General features: G+C 44.1%; 1 protein-coding gene and 1 long non-coding RNA gene across 2 annotated transcripts in view; one reads left to right on the forward strand and one right to left on the reverse strand.

The window, feature by feature from the left end:
- Window positions 1-23106, reverse strand: part of LOC146859578 (uncharacterized) — a 620782-nt gene that overhangs the window by 138495 nt on the left and 459181 nt on the right. The window lies entirely within an intron of this gene.
- LOC146859579 (uncharacterized) overlaps window positions 15589-23106 on the forward strand; it is a 36181-nt gene continuing 28663 nt past the window's right edge. The window contains exon 1 of the long non-coding RNA XR_014979318.1: window positions 15589-15707. This is a non-coding gene — a long non-coding RNA (uncharacterized LOC146859579). The remainder of the gene's footprint in view (window positions 15708-23106) is intronic.

A 23106-nucleotide genomic window follows, 5' to 3' on the forward strand; every position in this document is an offset into this window, starting at 1 on the left:
TCTTGGTATGTCTCCCTCCATCCGGAGTGTTATTTCATATAACCTATGTGGAGAACTAACCCTGGTGTCTACAGTCTCAACTTGTATGTCTTCACTCAAGTCCACTGTCTCCAGAAGTCCCCTCAGGTTCTGGCGAGCTATTGTAACTTCTGCTGCACTGTCCAGCATGGTCTGGGCCCATTCTCCGTTCCTGAGTTGGGCTCTCAGCATTCTCTGCATGTCTGATCTTCAGACCTGCTACCTTTTTTAGTTCTCGGCTAGCGAAGGCTGCGCTTGCGCAGTCTCGCTCGCGAGATTTAATGATTTTCAGAAGTGGGGCTTGAACCCGCCCCTCTTCTTCCCTCTTCTCCATTGGCTGGCCTCTTAAATGCTGGTCAGCCATTGGAGAAGAGATTTGTCTCTCCAAACAAGCCCCGTCTTTTTCGGATTCGGGGGCATGTTTTTTACTTTCTTTCTCTCCTCTGAAATGTAAACATTCCAGCCAATGGCAAGAGGAGAGAAAGAAAACTCGCCCCCGAATCTGAAAATGCCGCTGGGTTTCTCCGAGGCATTTCTGCTTGACCTCAGAGAAACATGGTGGTGTTCAGGGCGATTCCCTCAACGACTGGCAGCTGGGCTCGCTCGCCGCGGCAGCACATAAGACTTGTTCTCAGAAGCTTCAGGTACGTATACAAGGCAGCACCGCTACACGGAGAAGTTAGTGAGGTCACTGCCAGCGCCCCCAATGGCAGCAGGATAGCACGAACTGCCTTATTCCGGGCGGCAGGCTGGGCAGTATAAACCAAATGGCGTGAAGTGCTTCGATGCCAGACAAAATCGCGAAGCACGTAAGAATTCCCATTTTATTTAAAGATGGAGACGCCTTTTGTGCAACGTGTACTGAAATGTCCAATTTCCACATTGTGCCTCATAATCGTCGATGGCGTAATGCAACAAGATTGCGCGCCCCTCCAGAATATAACGAGGCGCCAGAGTCTCCCACGTGTCACAGTCTTGACCTTAGGCTAAATGGGGGCCCCGTGAAGCTCCCACAATCCCGCTGCAGGGGCCTGCGTTACTTATTACTCCCTACGCGCCTTAATCAGAAACCCCGACGTCGTGCCTGACTGAGCCCTCTGCGCTTCCGAGGAAAGGCAGCTGTGTGTCTCGGTCTCTCATTCCGCATCGTCAGCTGTTCCCGCTCAGGGAACCTGGCCAAGTGCATTCCAGGACCGCTTCCGCAGACTTCCAGCGGCCGCCATGCAGCGAATTCCGATTTCATTCAAAAACAAAGGGCGGCCTTCACTAACCGGGGTTCTGTTTCACAGAAGCATTAAGGCACATGCCAACATATGGAAATGAATGCATGTGGAACAACTTCCTATGGCCCTGTTGATTCCACCCCCTCCACCCAGCTACCCTGAATCGCCACGCCACCCTCTCCTCCGTATCTTGCTCATGGTTGACAATGCCCTCCCTAACGGCCCGTGTTTCACTGTGAGCTATCTGTGATTAGTGTCAGGACACGTGTGGCAATTCAGACGCTTTGAGGTCCAACACAAGAGTTGGGTGGTTTTCACTATCAAGTGTGCAAGGGGCCCTAGTGCAAGCACGGAAAACATGCCCCTAACCGCTGCACTTGTAGAGCAATAATATAACAACTATCGGGGTCCAGTGCCATCTTAGGCCTCTGGGAGCAGGTGCCACTGCACCTGCTGCATCTTTGATAGCAGCACTACTGCACTTTCTCGCTCCTCTCTTATAGGGAGCCAGTTAAAGCGCTTTCATTGTTTACACTTCTTAAAATTATTGGGGAACTGCGGGTGGGCAGCACTTTGATTCCTTGCCTCATGCACGAGTGTCCCCGGAGCCGCCCCTCCCACCCCTTCACTGAGAGGGTGTGTCTTGCGTCGTGTCTCACCACACGCTAACACTTGCACAGCTGCACCAGCCGTTATTAGAGCCCCAGTGAGTGGCTGAAAACACGACCGGGAGTAGACATTGCACGGGTTTAGGACAGAGATCTGTGCACACGAAAAATGACGCTCCAGTGAGTCTCACCCGAACACGCATACTTTCCTTCTCTTGCTTCTTCTTATCCTCTTTTCTCATATATTATTCTTATTTCTTTTTCTTTCCCACTTCATTTTCTTTCATCCTCTCAATTCCTTCCCATTTTTGTAGATATTTATTTCCTTCTCTATGAGTGTCGCACACAGACGCACACTTTTCTTTCCTTTTTATTTCGCTGCTTCAAAAATTATAAATCTCAAAACGTCTTTTCCACCTTTCAGATAATCTGTCAATTTTTATTAGTCATTTTTTTTTTTTAAATGCTTAATTTTTAGTGATAAATGCAAAGATCTAGAAACAACGGTGCCACTTCTGCTTTGGCTCCCAAGATCAATGTGTATGTGTCTAGATCTATGTGTGTGTGTGTGTGTGTGTGGCTGCGTGTGTATGTGTATGTGGCTCTGTGTATGTATGTGTGGCTCTGTGTGTGTGGCTTTGTGTGCGTGGCTCTGTAAGTGTGGGTGGCTCTGTGTGTGTGTGTGTAGGAGGCTCTATGTGTGTGTGTGTGTGTGTGTGTGTATGTGTGTGCCTCTGTGTGTGTGGCTCTGTGTGGGTGGCTTTTTTATTGGTGGCTCTATGCGTGGGTGGCTCTGTCTGTGTGTGGGTAACTGTGTGTGTGTGTAGGTGGCTCTGTGTGGGTGGCTCTATTTGTGTGTAGGTGGCTCTATCTGAATAGCTCCGTGTAGGTGGCTCTGTGTGGGTGGCTCTGTGTGGGTGGGTGGCTTTGTGTGTGTGGCTGTGTGTGTGGATGCAAATGCAATAGGTCTCGCATTTAAGAGAGATTAAGCTATTGACATTGTAAATAACAATGCCGTTTCTTTAACCCCTTCAGTGCCCGCCCCTTTCCCCGCCCTGTGCCGGCCGTTGCATTAGCGGGCGGGGTCTATGACGAGCTGGACTCGTCATGGGCACAGCGCAACCGCGGCCCATGACGAGTCCAGCTCGTCATGGGCACTGAAGGGGTTAAATGTTTTAAAAACAAAAACATAAGCAAAAATAATGTCATGAGCAATGCCAATAGCTCTAACTTTAACAATGCCGAGACCGTTGCATTGTAAATGCTTGTCTTGGAGAATTGAGGTTTTGCTTTATTTTTCTGAACGTGTTGATCGTCTTTGGACTTCACGCGTTCTTCCTTGTTTTCTGACCGTCCTCTTCTTTTGGATGTCTGTGTCAATGTCTGAAAGGAACAAGAGGAACGTGTATCAGTATCTTGATACCTGTCAGGTTTTCTCAAATTATCCCTATTCCTGAGGTTGTACCTCCTTTCAGAGGGCTCCTTTTGAGGAGACATACCTCGGGATTGAAAACGCTTCTCTTTGGAATTCTGTTTGCTATTTTCCCACTTCTTTTTAGAAGAGGTAGGAGTGTTTTTAGGAAAGACCTTATCAGGACTTTCAGACAGTTATGGTTTAACTGGATTCCCCCCCAAACTGTCTCTGCCTATTTCTTCATAGGATTTTTCAATTATTCTGGCTAGTTCTTGTGGTTGTTCTGTTACATCAAATTCCCTTAATTTCTAGCGGACCGCCACTGATGCTGCTTCTCCTTTAATATTAGATAATATAATTGTTGAGACCTGATCGAAATTTTTCAGTAACTTCATACCTAAATTCAGAGCAGGCTTTGCCCCGCATTCGTTTTGAATTTGTTTCAGGACATCAGGTATTACCGCCATTGACGGAACACCATGTGTTTTTGTGTAGATAGCAGAAAAGACTGTACCCCAAGAGGTGCGTCTTCCAGATGTCCAGGGCTAGTATTAGGAAATACTGCTTTGATTTGAGTAAATTTTTGAGCCATCCAGAATGAAATTTGTTCACGTTTTTGCGGGCATTTTACCCATGACTGCATGTAAAGTCTGTGGAGTAATATTTAACGTATTCCCCTGATGAGGGGCTGGATTTTGAATGGTTATTGGTGGATGGACTGTGAAAGTCCACATGACATATTGAACCAATTGTCTATAAATTTTGATTAGCTCCTTGAGTTGAGCTAGTAAATCCACATCTGTCATTTCCTCAATGTCAGGATGAGGTGTGTAGCCGGCTAAAATCGGACATGTTGCTCCTGGTCTACCTAGTGGACCGAGCCTGGTAATGTGATTGTAATGTTTTAGGGCGCCTTTAAACCAGAGCTCATGCTCCTGGTATATGAGTGGAATTTCAATATCCGCGAAAGAAATATATTCCCCAGGTGGTTCATCTTCTTTGTAGAAGTGAAACAAGTGTGTTATTGTATTTGATTCTGGGAATACTATCCATGAATAGAATACCTCTGTCTGGTGAGATTTATGTGCCTCTATCAAAAAACTGCTCTACCACCTCTTCAAGTCAAGTCAAGTCAAGTCAAGTCAAAGATCTTTATTCGGATATAAAAAACATCCATAAAAGTACATGTACGTCACAACAATTCATCCTATTTAAAACAATAAAACAATGTTTTAAATTTTTTTTAAAGAAAATATCACAGTTAATTTTATAAAGTGAACTTCCTGTGAGATACAGGTATCTTAACAATAACATTATTTTACAGTACTACGTGCATTATGTTTTGGCCTGGCATATGCTACAATTAAAACAATACACAACTAATTAGCTATGACATGTGCAAAAGAGCAACCACTAATGCAAATGTACAAAGTGCAGACTGAGTAATCAGACCACGATCATCGATGCTCGAGAACGTGCGGCAGATTGAAGAAGACAACTAACTCTGAAGATTACATCATCAGAGCCTCGCATCAATAAATCTCTAAATGCTAAGTTAAAATCCATCAATGCATTCTCTCTAAAATACGGAATTAGGTAATGTTTAGTATATTTTACATAGAAACCACAGAAAAACATAAAATCACATACTTGGGGATTATCATGCAGAAGGATCTGAGGTGGAATCGACAGCTTGACATGGGCACGTTGAAGCACCGGCAACTATCTGGAGCTTTGCAAACTGAGTTCATCACCTCTCTAACAAAACCGATTAGTCCAGCGCTCCAAACATACAGCATGAAAGTGGTCAGCTCTGCCCTATATGGGGCAGAGCTCTGAGAGTATGAGACTCTGTCCAAACTAACTGTAGCAGAAAACAGGTTCCTACGTAAAATCACCAGCCTCCCACAAAGCACCCCAGTGAGACCACTGCTCTATGATCTGGCTAGAAAAGCACTGGCTGATATAGCAAGATTTCGCCCGCTACTATATTGGCGAAAAATCTGATGTACACCAGAACTGGCAACTTATGCTGCAGGCCTCAAAAATTTCATTAGAGTAGACTGCTTTAACAAAATTAAATGGTTGCGGGAGGTTAGAGCCTCCCTAATTAGCATGGGTATGTCATCACTGTGGAAAAACCCAACATGTGCCCCGTTCCCCTCTAAGGAGATCCTAAAAGTAAAATACTGGCAGTGGGTGACCCAAAACATCTATAGAAACAGTGATACGTCCTCACTCATGGGAGGATTCTTAGATGTTAAACCAGCATCAAGCTTGGAGCAGTACTGAGATACAATAACTAAGCCTCGCGATCGGAGGTTATACTTCCAATTCAGGGTGGGTTCACTACCAATAAGATCCTACACAGCAAGACGGGCTAATTTAGGCGATAAATTGTGTCCCGCTTGCCAGGCCAATGCGGAGACTCTGGCCCATTTGTTCTTTGTATGCCCAGCGTATGCAGCCCTCCGTCGAGCATGGTTGGCGCCAATTTATAGGTCATTGGGCACCAGAAGGAACAACGACGCTTAAAGACTATTGTGCATAGACACATCAATCCCCATTGTCATTGCACTAGCAAAGTTTTTGGGTTGGACCTGGGCTATTAGATCTCAGTCACTCCCTGCAAATTGAAAGCATATACCTGTCGCTGCTCCTCTGCACATGGGTACACGGAATGGACATTCATTTATTTAGGTACTGTAGCACGGCTTTTGGTATATCTAGATATGTGCTGACTTCCTGTGTTCTAATTTTTGTGCCCCTGCACTATGTAACTCCATGTGTTGCAAATGATTTTTATAAGTTGTATCATTTCCAGTCGTTTCAAACTGTACCAATTGTATTTTATTTTTGTAGAGGACAGATTTTAAACACTTTAACCCCTTCGGTGCTCATGACGGAACGGTTCCGTCATGAGCCACGGTTGAGCTGTGCTCATGACGGAACCGTTCCGTCATGACCACGCCCGCGCAGGAAAAGATCAGCACAGCAGGGGAATCCGTCCAGCATGGAAGGGGTTAAAAAGGTTTTAACTGTGTTTACACATTGTGACTCATGAAATACTCAATTTATGTATTGTGCTTTTATGACATATCTGTTGAATAAAGATTTTTGGATTGGATTGGATTGATTGAAACAGAAAATAATAAAAAATAATTTAAAAAAAGAAAAAGTCTGTCTTGTATCTCCTCTGTGCAGACATATAGAAAAAATATGGGCAACTTTCCATTCCGAACCATCCAGGCCCTTCGCTGTCATTTTCCAATCATTACGTGTCCATGCAGGGACTTTTCCAATGTTGCATAATGTTTGCTTCTCCTTATGTCCAGAAGCGCGTTTTTCCATAACGATCTCCAGTCAAAATAGCACATCCACATGCACTGGTGTGCTCACGCTCTCTGAAGCTTCACTGTTGACTACATTTATACATAAACGAGAGGCAATCAAAAAACAGATCTTAAAGACAATGTGATAATCGAGACCAGTAAGAAAGGTCCTCCGATGGAGTGTATGCTTTTTAGGTCTCGGCCTGGCGAAAGCAGCGCATGCGCTACTCTCGTCATACGAGGGCTTCTTGGAATCAATACAGATTCCGAAGCTCTCGGAGGCGGAGTTGAAGCCCCGCCCATCTTCTTCATTCGCTGGCGTCATCCTCCATGCAAAACGCAGGCTCATGATCGAAAAGGAGACTTCTTAGTCCCTCCTTGTTGCCGCCTTGTCTCCTTTTAGCCCCGCCCACCGAGATTGGATCGTTTACTGGCAGCGTGACACTCTCTCCTTCATTAGTCCCTACGCACTTTTTTCTTCTCATTCGGCTTTGGAAAAGTCAGCCGCGTGTTTACTTTCGCATCGCGCTTTCACTTAAAGTGAAAGCGCGACGCGAAAATAAACACGCGGCTGCCTTTGCGGTACCACGCTTGTTTTACTTGTTTTTTATGCAGGTTTCTATAGCGCAAACTCTACCTCCGAAACCCTCGGGTGGAGAGGGAGTGGGGCCGGGATAGGTAGAGCATTTATTGTCGGCGCTCGGCTGCTCTGGGCGCTTGCGTCCTGGAATATTCACACTTACAGCACCTTGAAGCCACGCGCCCCCCTGGTTGTCAAATGCTATCGAAGACCGTGGTTTCCGAATAGCCCCTACTGCTACGGTCTTGTGGTTTCGAGGGGGTGTAAATAATTCTTCCTATCGTCCTCGTCATGTGTGCTACTTTTTTAGATGAATGGCTGAGTCGTCCCCAACAGGACTCTCGCATCTACCGTGCAGGTGCAACCCACTCGGCTAGCTTCTGTCATCTGATCCGAGCTGAACCCGCTCGCCTACTTTACCCACTCAGCACTCTTGCATGCACATTGACCCACTAGCCTCTAGCCACCGTTCATTACCTCCGCTTAGCAACTGTGCCAGTGGGTTAATTAACTAGCTCCTTATTGACGCGTTAACCCACGGAGCTGTCTAACCGGATCTCAGTGCAGGATACAGGGCCAGCTGCTCAAACACCTCCCACCCTGAGGGTGTACCCGGGGAGGGGGCTGCACCCCCGGGCCGATTCCACCGGTGTTGCACAGAATACAACGCATTATCAGCATTTGTTGACTCTGAACACCTGGGAGCCGAGAAAGCCGTCTGTGTGTTTATTTCACCGCCTTTTCTCCGTTACATAACTTCCACGAATGATGCAGTGTGAACCCCCGCACGAGCCTCGCTATACTGCCTGCTGCTGCAATGCCGGGGATGGGAGTTAACGCAGTCTTGGCGCCTTTCTTTTAACGTAGTGAGCAGTCACAACGAGGAGGACAGGTCCTTCTGACATGGTGCCCAATACTGCACTTCAGGCGTTTCTAGGCACAGTAATTATCAAGTGTTACTATTATCCCATTGAAAGGTACTTCATTCACTGACCTTGGTGGGGGGATGCCGGACACTACATGTCGGCAGTTAACTCACTGAGCCATCTTCATACCCCCTGGTCCTGATTTCGTAGTGTATATACCTCATTGAAGTGCCGAGCTTGATCTTTAGGCGCTGCTTTTTCTGCTAAGGGACCCCGTCAGTGCACATGGTGCGGGGCCAGCCCTGGCCTTTCTTGGCTGGACGAGGTCCTTTAAAGCCATTACAGAGAAGTCTGTCTGTTATTGTCTGTTATCCGTGTGAGCGCAGGCCTCAGAAGGCGCGCCAGACGCACTTTTGGCATTAAACCAACAAAGTTTTATTTTCGTGTGGATTCCCGTTTTGTACACCCACCGGTGCATCTGCACGGAAGGTTGAGGCGTGTCTAGATTTATCCGGAAATGTATATCTTTATTGGGTTTGCTGCAGAACTGCTTATTTAAAGTTTCCCTCTGCATCTCGCCTTGACTTTTTTAGGTCTCGCCTAGGCAGCGCTTGCGCTGTCTCGTTGAGACATGCAGTATACACTATAGCATGGAAGCTTCGTTGAAGCTCCGCCCACTCTCCACCCATCATTTTCATTGGCTTGTGTCTTAAATGCTGCCTTCCGATTGGTTGTAGGCTTGTTAGTCCCGCCTTATGATGGACATGTCTTCATTTGTGTCCTTCCACGGCTATTGGCCCCTTTACTGCACAGACTACTTTCTTCCTGGGCCTCCCTCCCATGTCTTCTCACGCCCTTGTACTATTGCATTACCAATGCTTGTTCATTGCCAATGCTTGTTGTATTTGTCTCTCCCCACCCCCATCTGAGATCTCCCTTTAATTATTACAGCCCACCCCAGGGCTCAAGTCGGTATTTGTTGGTGCCACCTCCTCCCTTTAATTCTCTGCACTGTTTCTTTCAGTTGCTACATTTTACAGTGTTTTTAAAATTATATCTGTCTCCACGTGTTGTGTATCTCTCCCCACCCTCCTCCGAGATCGCTGTTTATTTATTTAAGATTAGGTAATACAGCCCACACTGAGGATCGAACCCTGCTCTCTTCCCACCCTCCTCCGAGATCGCTGTTTATTTATTTAAGATTAGGTAATAGAGCCCACACTGAGGATCGAACCCTGATCTCCAGCTCCAAAGTCAGCTGCTTTACATGTCAAGCCACCTCCTTGCTTCAAGACAAGCTTCTTACAGGGCTTTATCTTTGTTTCCCGAGTCACCCTCCCACAATGCACCCACCCGTAACCCCTTCCTCCCTCTCGCTTTCCCTGAGCTCCGCCGTAAGTGCATAGGAAGTGTGCAAGCGCTATCACTTTAAATGAAAACAGCCTCAGAGCTCTCTTCCAGAGCCCCGCCCTGCATCACAGAATGATTCTCGGGAAGTTGGTGCGCATGTGCTTCCTCCGTTCTAGTGCTTGCATCGTCATAGCAGCTATAGTCCGAAGAGGTTAGGACCAGTGATCGAAGTGGACGGGATCGGCAGGGCACGGCGTGCCCCTACTTCTTAAATTCAACCGATTCTGTACCCCTACTTCTGTTTTCAGGATGGCTGAAATAGCCTACAGATAAGGTTCCGCGTGCGGGGGCGGGTAGCAGTGAAGGAAAAGGACTGACTTTTCCTTCATGCCCAGAGAAGTCAAGGACAGTGTCCACTTCTGCTTTGCCACTGTCAGCTGTCTCTTAATCCCTCTCTTTCGGTCTCACTCCTCCCCACTTATTGAAAGCCGTGACTTCAAGCTACAGTTCTCACCCTCTCTCTCCTCTGCTCGTTTATTTGTTCCCCTGTGAAATGGATCCAAAAAAGAAAAACATGCTGGAAAGCTAATCTTTTTCTTACATTTTTCTATTCCAAAGTGTAGCCTCTGGATGGAGAGAAATAGGTTCAAAATCTAAAAAATAAATAAATAAAGCAAGACGAAGTTGACGCAAAATAGCCAGATTGGTTTTCTTCTTCACACCTAAACACATTAGCGCCACTTCATAGAGTTTGCCAGTGAAGCGCTACTTTTGTTTTCTCATCTTTCTTTGAAAAACATTGTTTTCCGCAGGTGGGGAAGTGCACCATTCCTGGAGGTACTACAATTCCTGGTTAATGTGTTCAGGGATGTGGTCTTTTTAAACCATACTGCTCGCGTTCTGTAAGGATAGAAGCAATGGACATTAAAACGGGTCCCTTCTGGGCCCTGTAGTCATGTCCATAACTTTTCAGACAAAATCACTAATTGATTTCTGAATACTGAGTATATATAATCATTAAGGTAACCATTTTCTTCCTGCTTACATTTCACATGCTTTACTTAATTTTGCCTTCCCTATGAGGGTTCGCTTTTTCCAGGATGTTACTTTTTTTTCAGGCAGCATATTTCTCTAGTCCAGTACGTAATTTGAACTGAGTCGCATCCAGGTGTTTATATGGGGGTACAATCGGGATGTAGTTGAAGGCATTGCGAGTTTCTCTCAGTGGGGCAGTATGGTGTTCAGTGAGGGGGGAGGATGTGGCACTATGGTCAGAGCTGCGGAATTTGGAACTGAGGAACCAGGTTCAGCCTTCATGACCAGTCCCCCAGACCACTCTCCTGAGGGAGCACATTCCCATGCCAGACCTTAGAAGGCCCGCAAGACCTTAGAAGCGCTGGTGTCTTAGCACCAGCAGGTGGACCCTAATGATGGCAAGTGTGGGGTAACCTTCAAGGCTTGTCCACCACAATCCATACTGAAGTTCACCTCCAGTATTGCGGGCAGGCCTAAAAAGTAGCACATCCTAGAGCAACAGTGACTCTGTCACTGAGGTCACAGGACCTTTGAGCAGGGTGGCTCTAAGGCGGTGGGATCGCATCGGGCGCTGACTTCGAGTGGGGTCATCATATTATGGTTTTAAATGCACTTGTTGCCTTCTTCCTGGCCTCCAGCAATTTTCGTCAACAATAAAATTGCCATGATAACTCTGGTGATTAATGTTCTTCTAGAGGGAGGTCAGAGTTTTTTCTAGTGGAAGTTTTGACTCATCGAAAGGTAGCGAAGAGTGGTACTGTGCCTGCTGCAAAGAACATGTACCATTCAGATCACAAAGTGCACAGAATGTAAATAGGTCAGTGGGTCACTGCTTTTGTCAGAGAGATCCTTTTGTTACTTGCAGTTTACAAGTTAAAATACTAGCATAGAACAGTGATCTATTAACTGTCATCTAAGAGCTGCATGCAAACTGCAAGGTATAAATTAGAGCATTATGTTTTTCCCCCCAGTCTCTGATTATCCTAATGTTGCAAAAAGTGTTCATTTGGATATGAATCAATTCTGATTATTAAAGAGAACCCCCAACCTTGGTATTACATTTTAAATTCAGAGTTTGTTCTTCTCCAGACCAATCACTATTAGACTATACTGCTTACTAGTATGGTTGTCATGTGAATCCTACACCTTGTAGTCCTTTATCTTATGTAAACCTTCCTATACAGTGATTTACACACAAATGATTGATTGTCTCTGTGTAATGTGTGTGATGTAAGTGCTCTGACACCGTACACTGATTTCAGTGGCTCTGTAAATCAAACTAAATGCATGTGCGAGAGAGTGTGGTTATGGAAACATGAGTGGCACTGATAAAGGGTAGTAGTGAAGGAATCCGTGGCAGAGGTGGTCCTTGAGGGGCACCAACAAAGTGGAAGAGGTGTGGCGCCGCAGCCAGGGCGACTGACTCCGGAATCTGGGGATTACGGTTCAATCCCCGGTGCCGGCGGCAGATTAGCCCAGCACCATGTGACTCTGGCCAATAGCTTGCTTAATATTCCCGACGGCGCCTTGAGACCCTTAAGGGTGATGGTTCACGCTTTACAAATGTGGATATTATTATTCAACGAACATTGTTGCACAGGGTGCCACCAGCGCTAAAGCTGGCCCTGCCCTTGAGGCCAGTCTGCCTCACCCATTGGTACCTCCATTGGCCTAGTTTCAGCAGTAGTCGCTGCAACTTACTAGGGATTGACAATGCAGGATTTGCATACACACCAAACTAAGGGGCAAATGTACAAACCCCTATCGCTACCACAACGTACCTTTTTCCGACGTTGTGGTGGCGATAGGGGCCTTGCCCTATTTACAAGGCAGCGTTAAGCCACTTAACATGGCTTAACGCTGCCTTGTAAATAAGGCCCCCTTTCACGCAATCGTTAACGTGAAAGGGGTGGGCAGTGGGTGTTGCAGTAGGCGTTCCACCGCAACACCCATTGATTTTGACGCTGCCCCCTATGTACAAGGGCAACATGCATAGGAGGCAGCGCCAAATTTAAGACCAGGGAAAACCAGGTCTTAAGTTGGTGAAACGAGGAGAAATACTTTATTTCTCCTCGTTTTTGCTTTTTCCATGTGTACTGCCTTATGCAGCACACATGGAATAAACACAATGCCATGGATTGTTTATGTACAGGAAGGTTCCCCCTTCCTGTACATAAAGAATCTGTAAAAAAAATGCCATTTTGTGACTTTCATGTGTGCTGCATGAAGCAGCGCAAATGAAAGTGACAAAATGGCATTTCAGGATTGTTTATGTACAGGAAGGGACACCTTCCTACACATAAACAATCCTTCCCTGCACGCAGAAACCCTTGCACTAAGGTGCAAGGGTGCTTGCGTTGGCGCTACACTGCTACCAGCACAGGGGGAAACGCAAGGCTGCACCATATTGTTGTAAATATGGTGCAGCCTTGAGTTTCTGAAGTGGCGCAGTGAGGCGTTAAGCCATTACGGCTAACACCTCACTCCGCCACTTCACTTGTACATATCCCCCTAAGTTTGTGAACTTCACAGTCTCTCTGCTTCATGCACAAGCACTTTTAACATGTGCTGCCTGCTTTGGGGCCATTGGAATTATGCAGCAATGGAGGACAAAATGATGCCGCAGCGTTGACTAAATTAAGCAGGAAAAAAAAGGCTGCAGCGTAATGCAATATATTTTCTGATACTTTATTCTTTTGAAATTTTTACACATACTAACTCTCTGGGAAAATGTTGCCTCATTAGTACCAGTGTAACATACAAATGCAGCAGTGAGAGAGGTGATCAGTCAACCTTTGCAAAGGGCCGTCCACTTTGCAGCAACATGTCACATTTTTTAGTAACTTTTGACCCGTTTCAGCTACAAATAAATTATTAGTTAAAAATGTCAGATTATGCAGCAGATTATGTATTATGTGTCAAATATGGCAGAGCCATAATTATATAGAAAATGTTTGCAAACTAGGATATTTTGCTTTTCATGTTTGAACTGCTATTGTGGAAAAAGAGAGAAGTGCTGATGACAGGAACGCCGTGGCCCGGAGACAAATGGCTTGTGCTTTCACTTTTAACCGTATGTGGGACATTCTGTGATTGAAAACATATCCCACTTTGTGAATGTTTTTAATGTCAATAACTCATATTAAGCTTTAAATAATCATGTGTATCCATTGGTTGAATTAAATAACATAATAATCTGTAACTGGTCAGTAAAATGTCAAACAAATACAAAAAATTGGGATGTTTTCCGCATTCTGGCCACACCTCTGACTCCGCCCACTGATCCAGTCCTCTGGTTATTCCCACCCTCTGATTCTCCGCCCACAGTTCCCCTACTTTTTCCCCCCCATTTCGACCACTGGTTAGGACTGACTCTTTGCTTCCAGGGCCCCATATTTTCAGATCAAATGACACACGTGAGATAACCAGTGGAACTGCTTCATATAAATGAACCCAACCCAATTGTGGTAACTACTTATTTTGAACAAAAGTTTCCTCGCCTGGAGTACAAGCAGGGATCCACACGCAGTCCCTACCTTGTTTCTTTGGCAGTTGCTTTTTCTGTGCAGCTGCTTATAGGTGTATGTGTCCATATAAATGTATTTGCCCATCAGAAAAGTTTGTGTGCACAGCTGACGAATGTTTGTGATCCAAAGCAAGCATGCAATGTGCCCCAGCAGGACAAAATACTTGAAAATTAACACCGGAAATAAATCCGGTGCAAGGTAAAAGAACGCTACAATTACGACTTTTAATAGCTATTACCCCCACTTTAAATGGCGGACGCACGTCGTGTCATCATTAAGGTCATGAGTAGCACGCCCTGTTTCTTTCACCGTAGCTGGTTCTCTGCAGCTTCTAGTAAGTGTATGCGTCTATCAGAAACATTTGTGTGCACAGCTGATGAACGTTTGTAAACCAAACGAAGCATGCACGGTGCCCGAGCAGAACAAAATACCGGAAAATAAACACAGGAAATAAGTCCGGTGGCAAAAAAAAAGATTATAATTTTAACATACTGTGCCAGGAGATATATAACTATTCAAAGGTCTTATGCAGTGAAATCTCCTTATCCCATCAAAATTCATTTTCAATAAACTATACAATGCCAACAGATGTATATTATTGTTGGTCAGTTTGCCTCTCACAGCATTAGATGATCAGCTTTCTCGCTGTTACTTTCCCACAGCCCCCCACTCCTGTCCCGCGGCTCCCCACCCTTTATGCTGCTGGATCAGGGGTTTTCCAACCCCTGGACCAGGAGAGCTAAGCGAGGTTGTATTTTTATAATTGTCTCAGTGTATGACGTTCTTTTAATCTTTGGGTGTGTCTGAGTTCTCGCATGCGCATGTGTGTGTTGCAGCTTGTATGTTTTCAGAAAGTTGCAGCAATAAGTATCGCTGCCAAACGCCAAGGCTCACAAGCAGTGAGATTTCGTAGGCGTTGTATTTATATATTTCTTGTCTGTGCGGAGGAAAGATTTAAGAAAAGCCAGCGGCGTGCTTGCTTAAAGAGCGTCTGTTATTCCCCAGCGCCTCATTGCAGCAGGAGGCTGGAGGGTGCTGTCCCAGAGCAGGGAGCTGCTTTCAATGTGTGCCTGGCAGGCGACTCACCTAAGTCGGTTCCGGCAGCCAGTAATTTATGATATGACGTGGCGTAACAGCCAGAGAGTGACAGCTTGTCTGTCTGCATATTAAACATGATGTTTACATTTTAGAATTATACAAATGCCCCTCTTAACCTCTCAACTGCATCTGAAATTAGGCTCTGCGATGGTTGCTTATATGCAAAGTCAGTTGCTGGGTTGCAACAATATACCCAAGTGTTCTCGAGGAATGATAGCGCCAGCATTCCGCTAAAAAGGCAAAGTCAACTGCACATTCAACAACTTGACACAATCCACCATAGCATCCGTTCATTTCCTCACAGATGAGAATGGAATAGAGTCTTCGCTTTTTAGGCCTCGCGTTTGGCAGCGCATGCGCTGCATGCGATGTCTCAGCGAGACTTAAAGTAATCTGTATATTGGCTTCACCTCCGTGTCATTTCTCCTGCCCCTCGTGATTGGTTTAAGTTTGGCATTGCTGTTGTTTTCTTGATTTCTGTTGGCTGTTGGCCCTATGGTCACTTCCGTGTAGTCCCGAGGCAGCGGCGACTAACTACAGTTTTCTTCCGCTTCTCGGCTCGCACTCAATTGCCTGATGGACGTGTCAGACCCTGGGGGCGCGGCCTCCCTCCTCGCGTTGCATGGAGCTCAGAACAAAAGCGGAAATGTTGCCAGGTCTGTGTAGGGAAACGCAGGGGGCTCTTGGAGAGAAGGGGGCAGAAAACTCGTCAGGTGAACTGTTTGTTCCCAATGCTTATATCTGTTTATGACACCCTTGCTGCCTTAGCTCCGACATATACGTGGCAGCCGCCGTGGCAATGCAGACGCCGCGCCACCTGTGTTTAGTGCGCGGGGGCCGTGGCATGAGAGGGGTTCAGGCGAAGATGTCGCTCTCGGCAGCGGCAGCGCTGCTGGGTCGTCTCGCGCGCCTGGTCATGATGTGTAGCTGTCACTTGCACCGTTCCACAGAGTTGTGGAAGTAGCCAGGGTTTCTCTTTTCAATTATTGGCATATGGCTGTAGGTCACCGGAAACTTAGGATTTGGACCAGCACCGATGCGATCACTGAACCAATAATCGAACAGGAAGGCGCTGCAAAGACGAGACTGCGTGTTGACCTCTAAGTTATTTGTCTCTGTTAATGTTGTCGACTATGTTTTCTTAAATTAATTGTGTTATGGTTTTTATATCTTACTGTTGACTACAATACGTGAAACCCATGTTTTTTCTTGCAAAAACAAAGCATGCGTGATTTTTTTTTTTTTTATATTTTGTTTCTTAACAATAAATGACACCGGTGCCGGTGAAAAAGCGGAACCCTACAGCCAGGGGCGACGCATACCGCTGCTGTGGGCATGAGTTTTAATTCCAGATGCAGGCTGGTTGCTACCAGCACAGGGTATTAGTCTAGAGGAATGTGTAATCTGGATAAACAGCCTTTTCGTGTTCTTCACCGCTAAGATGCCCGTGGTGATTTTCGTGTGTGATCTTGTGGTCATGAAGTATTTTTATTCAATTAATAATAATGTATTTGGAAGGAGGGGGCTCTATGTTTATCTGCAACATTAAATTACGTTGAAGAGCGCGCAGTACACTTATTTGTTTACAGAATTAGCCGGTAGCGCTGCAGCGACACAAACGTCGGCCAAGTTACTTCCCCTCAGTTTCCATAACCGCGCCCCCCCCTGCCATGGAGCCGAACAGAGAGCGGTCCTGTAATGTCCGCCAATGTTCAGGCTTCTTTGTAATCAGGTGCACTGATCTGCATAGTTACTTTTCTCTTACACATATGTGAATGTATGTGAAGACCAGTGCTCAAAGCTTGTTTTAACAGTTACCACATTCACTAGTGGATTCTGAACAAAACTCAATTTGCGTTAAGTCAGGCTATTCTTTATTGTTTCCTCTCGCTAAGAATTGCATCACTGTATTTTCTGGGACTTTGAGTAGACATAGAAGGGGGCGTACAGAAAGCCTGTGTCGGGTCAACCCAGCCTGTATTACGTTCTCGCTGAACTTTTTATTTTTCGCTGTTAAAGAATTACTGGCGATCAGTGGCGTAACGAAACTTGAGAGGGCCATATGCAAGTTCCGTAGAGGCCCCCCTCCGGACCCAAATAGGAGCTTTCCAACCAGGGCACTGTGCTGAGGGGGCCCTCTGGCGCTTCCCCCGCACCGCAGGGGCTGCGAGGGCCTTTGTTAAGACACTGCTGGCACTACAGCCGAAGGAATTACTAGAGCTACATCCGACTTATGCCAAGCCTTTTAGATAGATGGTAGTTCAGATTGTGCAGTGTGACTATTTGTGCATTTGTTTCTAGAACAGTCTATCATTTTTAATTACTAGCACTAATACCAAAGTTACCAATCGAAATATGAGAAAGACCTGAATCTTCCTGTTCCTGCAGTTGCGTGCATTCAGTTGATGTGAATCATTTAATGAATTATTGGTTTTCTCACTTTTAGGTTGTTGTCATAAACTCGGTGAGTGAGAACGCAGTTCATATAAATATACAATTTCCACTCCTTATCGAAGACATAGCCTTAATAGAAGATTAATTCTTCCATTTTTATATGTCGTATTGGTCCAAATGGATAACGTGATATTTTCTTAGGAAAAAATACTTTTCATTCCCAAACTGATAATTCTTTCTTTCTGGATATGTATGTGGCCCCACTATGTCATATTAGTATTACAGCTTGGACAGCATATGGTTATTTATTCTTCACATGGTTATTACAAGGCATGGTCGTATAGCTGCTGCGCATATCCGGTCATGATACAACAATTACATTACAATGCCAATGACTCTAACTGATACAGATCAGGGTATCAAAAATATGCCCACTACCACGGATAGAGTAATCTTCACAGTTACACGCACATGCATTCATCATACACTAGGGCCCATTTCACTAACATATGCTCCAATACTCCATCAGCAGCAAACCTGTGGGAAGAAAACTCCTAAACACCCTGCATCTATATCTAGGCGATAGGACCAGTTTTAGAGGCTGTCTAACATAATATAAACAATCTATAAACAATAATCAATAAGTCTTCAATAAACGACAAGGAAAGAAACAACCAACAACATGTTTAAAAGTTATATTGCTTTATCTAAAATTAGTCAGAATAAAATCAGAATAAATCATTTCTCATAGTTACCTATTCTAACTAGTGTCAGAACGGGTCAGGACCAGTCTCTTGAAAAGTCTTTTCAGGATAAAGTCCTCAGCATCGGTCCTCTGCAACGCAAGTTCACGCAGCAAGGCGACGAAAGAAAGAGTGGGGAGAGCCCTCCCTAAGCTAACATTTTATAATGCAAAATACAATGAAAACCCACATGAATTAATTGTATCACTGAGCAGAACGAGAAGGAAGGGATGTAACTTCGCAACATCCTGAAATCTCCGCTCAAGAAAAGTCATAATACGCAAACCTCGGAAAAGGAACCAAGTTTTGTAACTGTTAAAGTTCACTTCCCTCGGCAAACCAGCCTTTGCACAGAGCTCTTTCTGAGGCTCTATTGTTCACCAAGGACGAACATTTCTTTTGGAGATCCTCCAAGCTTGCTGATGTCCTCCCGGAAACTTCCATATAAGGACTACCGTCAGTTTTTCTGTTAACTGAACTCCAGCAGGGGTCTCCCTTGTCACATCATGGATTTCGCCTGTACCACAGCTCAGCCAGGCTTCAAATTATTCTCAGTTATTTTCATAAAGGCCTCCATAGGCCACAATAGACCATCTTTAATTAAAGAGACAAAATAAAGATTACTACATCATAATGATTAAACAGTGTTAACCCCACTAATACCCTTATGTGTATGCATTTATCTAGCTTTGCGACATATAGAGCATTAATTCAGACAGCGTTTTGTGCTCAAAAATAAATAGCACACAGCAACGTTTAAACATGAAAAACTTGCACATTATTTGTTAATACATAAACAGCAAACACATGCTAACCCTTGTGTAACCTTCTCTTATGTTAAGACAGATTGGTTAATGAGACACACTTGCACAAGACAAATAATTAGTTGTTAATTATTAATATTTAATAAAACGCATAGACATGCCAGAGCTTCAAAAGCCCCAGAATTTTCTAACAGAAAACTCTGCTCCAGCAATCCCCCCTTTGGTGATTTTATCACCAAATAAATCCCAAAAAAAAAAAATTAGTGAAAATTTTAGTCCCATTTTAGGAGAAATCAGAAATGTCTTTTCCCCTTACACAACATTAAACACCAGTCTCTCTTTCATCATCTCTCTTAGTCTCTAAATAAACACTCTCCCTCAATTCTTCTAATTCAATCTCTTCTGGTTCTCTCTTCGAATTTTTCGAATGAAAATTTTTCTTTTCATTTTTAAATTTCTCTTTCCCTCTCCTGTTTTTATAACACACACACACTAATCTCAGTATCAACACAGCAACAATTATACAAGACAAAGGAAACAATATTCTACCTACAATAGTACTACCTATTTTTGTAATAAAATCTTTAACAGCTATCATCTTATTAGCTAGTTTAGTCCATAAATTCCCAGTTTCAAGTGGTACTAAATCTTCATGCAAATCAGTAATATTTTTGATATAGACCTTCAGGTCTCTGCTTTCATCAGGAATGTAAGTGCAACAATGTTGAACTTTCAAAATTCCACAAACTCCACCCTCCTTAGCCAAAAGAATATCAAGGGCAAGTCTATTTTGCATAGACATGGCACGTACGGCACTTAACTCCGTATTTACCAAAAGAAATCCTCCTGCGGTATTTGTCGATAAACGATCAACCACTGTGGACAATTTCCGAATTCCATAAGCATTTAAAGAAATTCCCACTGCTGGAATCAAAACCCCAAAAATGTCACCCACTATTTCAGACCAAGTTTCTCTCTTAAAACGTTTTAGTACATTAATATCTTCTACATCACTTATTTTATCTGTATGAAAAATCTTAGGAAAAACTAAACCCACATAACATGTGCCATACCAATGGTCAGGCAACCTGTAATAAGCCTTGTTCCCACACACATAGTACACCCCTGGAAAAATAGTATCTTCTCCACCTCTGAAACCCCAACCAGTCGCAACGAAGTATGTATCATGGCACTCACTAGTTCCCACAAAGTATGTATCATATTGGGATTTCCTTCTGGTAATGCATAGTTTACCCTTCTGCGGTGCATCCAAAGCTAAAGTTGGACTAACCCCATTCCTCAACTCTTTTCCCATCTCAATGTCCCAAATTGTCTCACTCACTTCATATTTTCCCGCTTTCTCTTGCATGTTCACTCTCCTTTCCTCTACCATATCCAGGAAAGCTTTCTCCTCTTCTTTCAAACTACAAGTTAAATTATTCTTAAAAATGTAATCTAATGTTAGTCCTTTTTCTTCAATAAAAATCTCACCAAAAGTGTTAGCTTCTTTAGCTGGATTCAGCTCTTTGTTCATTGGCAAGTGCCCAAAAATACTATCTCTGTTAGACATCTTATAATCTACTTTCCCTAACAAATAAAAAACACTACTTAAAATACTACAAGAAATACCATATGTAGCTGGTAAATGGTGATAAGTAACACCTTCTGAAACAGATGCAGGTAATTGCATGCAGACATAGCAATCCCTTACTTCCATTGTCTTCACATATTCATATAACAGTTTAGAAAAAACATTACTAGAAAAATTGTTAATTGACCTATCTTTGTGTATGTAACTACCACTTCTAATTGGGACTACTTTCTGTGAATTCTTCTCTATATTAGTCATGTTTTCTGTGTCCATCCCAAATTCAACTTTAAAAGTAACTAATAAAACTAAAACACCCCATAGAAGCATTAAAATTCCAGTACAACAGCAGCACATCTTGCACCACCTTTTAAAGAAGGCACATCTATTTGGGTTATTCTCTATGTTAGCCATTCTGCTTTAACTTCTACTCCACTACAGTAATTAGAACTTCAAATCTCCAACATTTGTTCCAAACTTTTCAGCTTTCTTCAAAGATCTTTCTGTTCACTCAGTCCAAGTGAATCCTTCTTTTACTCAGTTTGGATACTCATCACTTTTCACTCCAGTTTCTTCAACATCAAATTGTATCAGATCTCCAACACTTGAATCCTCAGTATCTGACTCTTCTCTGATGTCAGTCAAGAGTACTTTCAGGATTTCACCAGTTTCTTCCTCAACCACTTCTCTCAAGACCACTTCCGGATTATCTTGAGTCACTGTTTCTTCTTTTCCTTCTTCAGACAGTGTCACATAAGACCATTCCGGTGATCTGTACTTTTGGTTGGGTCTTTTAACTCTTTTTATTTCCACTGGTTCTTTTGATTTCTTTGTTTCTTCTTCTTCAGCCTTTGAAGTTTGACTGGATACCTCATTCACTTGTTCAGCTTCCGATGTATTTGCTCTTATTATCCTGTATCTCAGTCTTTTCACTCTGTTGTTAGGCCAACGATCTCCTTTCACAACCTTTTTCGATTTCACTTCTTTAACACTCTTTTCTCCAATCGAAGTTCTCTTTCTCAGAACTCGACCTTCTGTTTGCTCATTTTCATCATCTGATTCTGTTTCAATTGCCTTTTGCTTTCGTTTCTTAGCAGTTTTCTTTTCTTTCACAGATTCTTTCACCACTGTTTGAGACTTCCCTACTTCTGTCCCTCCTCGGGTCTCCGACACGCAATCTTCTTGCTGTCTATTTGTCCCTTTACCTAGCTCCTCATCAATGTTCCCTACACCTCCTCGGGGGTCTTCCGCAATCTGTCCCTCTCTATCTTCTTCTGACCCTGTTTCTTCAAGAATAATCTCAAGTGGTTCTTCAATCTCCTCCTCTTCTGATTCAGGAGTAGTCTCTATGTGTTTTCTCTTTTCTTTTCTTTTTCCTCCGCTGCTACTTGAAACTTCAGGCTCTTTCACAGAATCAGAATCTGATCTTCCTTCTGATACTCGCAGTGAATCTCTTGAAGCTCTCTCTGCTTCTTTTCTCACTGATTCTGTATCTTCAGGATCTTCACCATCACTGGAATCTGACTCTTCATAATACTCTTCACCAGTTCCCTCCCTCGGGCTTGGAATTCTCAGAGTATGACTTGCATGTACCCAGTGTCTCACTCCAGCACACTTTACTGCAGTCGTTGTAGTCAGAATAACTTGTCTTGGCCTTCCCCACCTTGGAACCAAGCAATTTCTTCTTCTGTGCACCTTAATCCTCACCCAGTCTCCTGGACTCAGATCATGGGCTTGCTTCTTCTCAAGTGTGGTAGCTTCTTCTCCAACCTGGTGAAACACAGAATGAACTGCGTCAGCCAGGCCTTTACAGTAATCCAAAATCATGTCATCAGTTATTGTCATCAATTTATTCACAGGTACGAATGCATGGCGCATTGCACGTCCCATAATGATTTCATGCGGACTCAAACCTGTAGTTCTATCTGGAGTAGATCTCATAGTCATCAAGACTAGAGGAAGTACGTCTGGCCATTTCATGCCAGTGGCTAAGCACATTTTCCCAATTCTGTTCTTGATTGTGCCATTAATCTGCTCAACCACACCAGAAGCCTCTGGTCGGTATGCACAATGTAGCTTCTGTTGTATTTTTAATGCTTCACAAATTAAACCAATGAGTTCATTTTGAAAGTGTCTACCTCTGTCAGATTCAACTGTGACTGGAAACCCAAACCTAGGAATCAACTCCCTCAACAGTAATTTTGCCACTGTTAATCCATCATTCCTCCTTGTTGGGTAGGCCTCCACCCACCTTGAAAACAAACAGACTACCACTAGGACATACCTTAGTCTGTTCACTTGGGGCATTTCAATAAAATCAATTTGCATTCTTGTGAAAGGACCTCCTTCTCTGCCAATTGTCCCTAGACTCACCACTGTCTTTTTCCCAGTGTTAAACTGCTGACAAATTAAACACCTCTGACAGATACTCTCCGCAATTGCCCTAAACTTTGCATTGTACCAGGTCTGCTTAAAGGACCTAATCATCGCGTCCCTCCCCAGATGTCCCTGGCCATGATACATCCTTGCCATTGACGACAAAATTGAGTTTGGCATCACTGGTCTG

Source organism: Triturus cristatus, chromosome 3_1 (assembly GCF_964204655.1).
Source record: "Triturus cristatus chromosome 3_1, aTriCri1.1, whole genome shotgun sequence".
In the NCBI taxonomy this organism is placed as follows: Eukaryota; Metazoa; Chordata; class Amphibia; order Caudata; family Salamandridae; genus Triturus; species Triturus cristatus.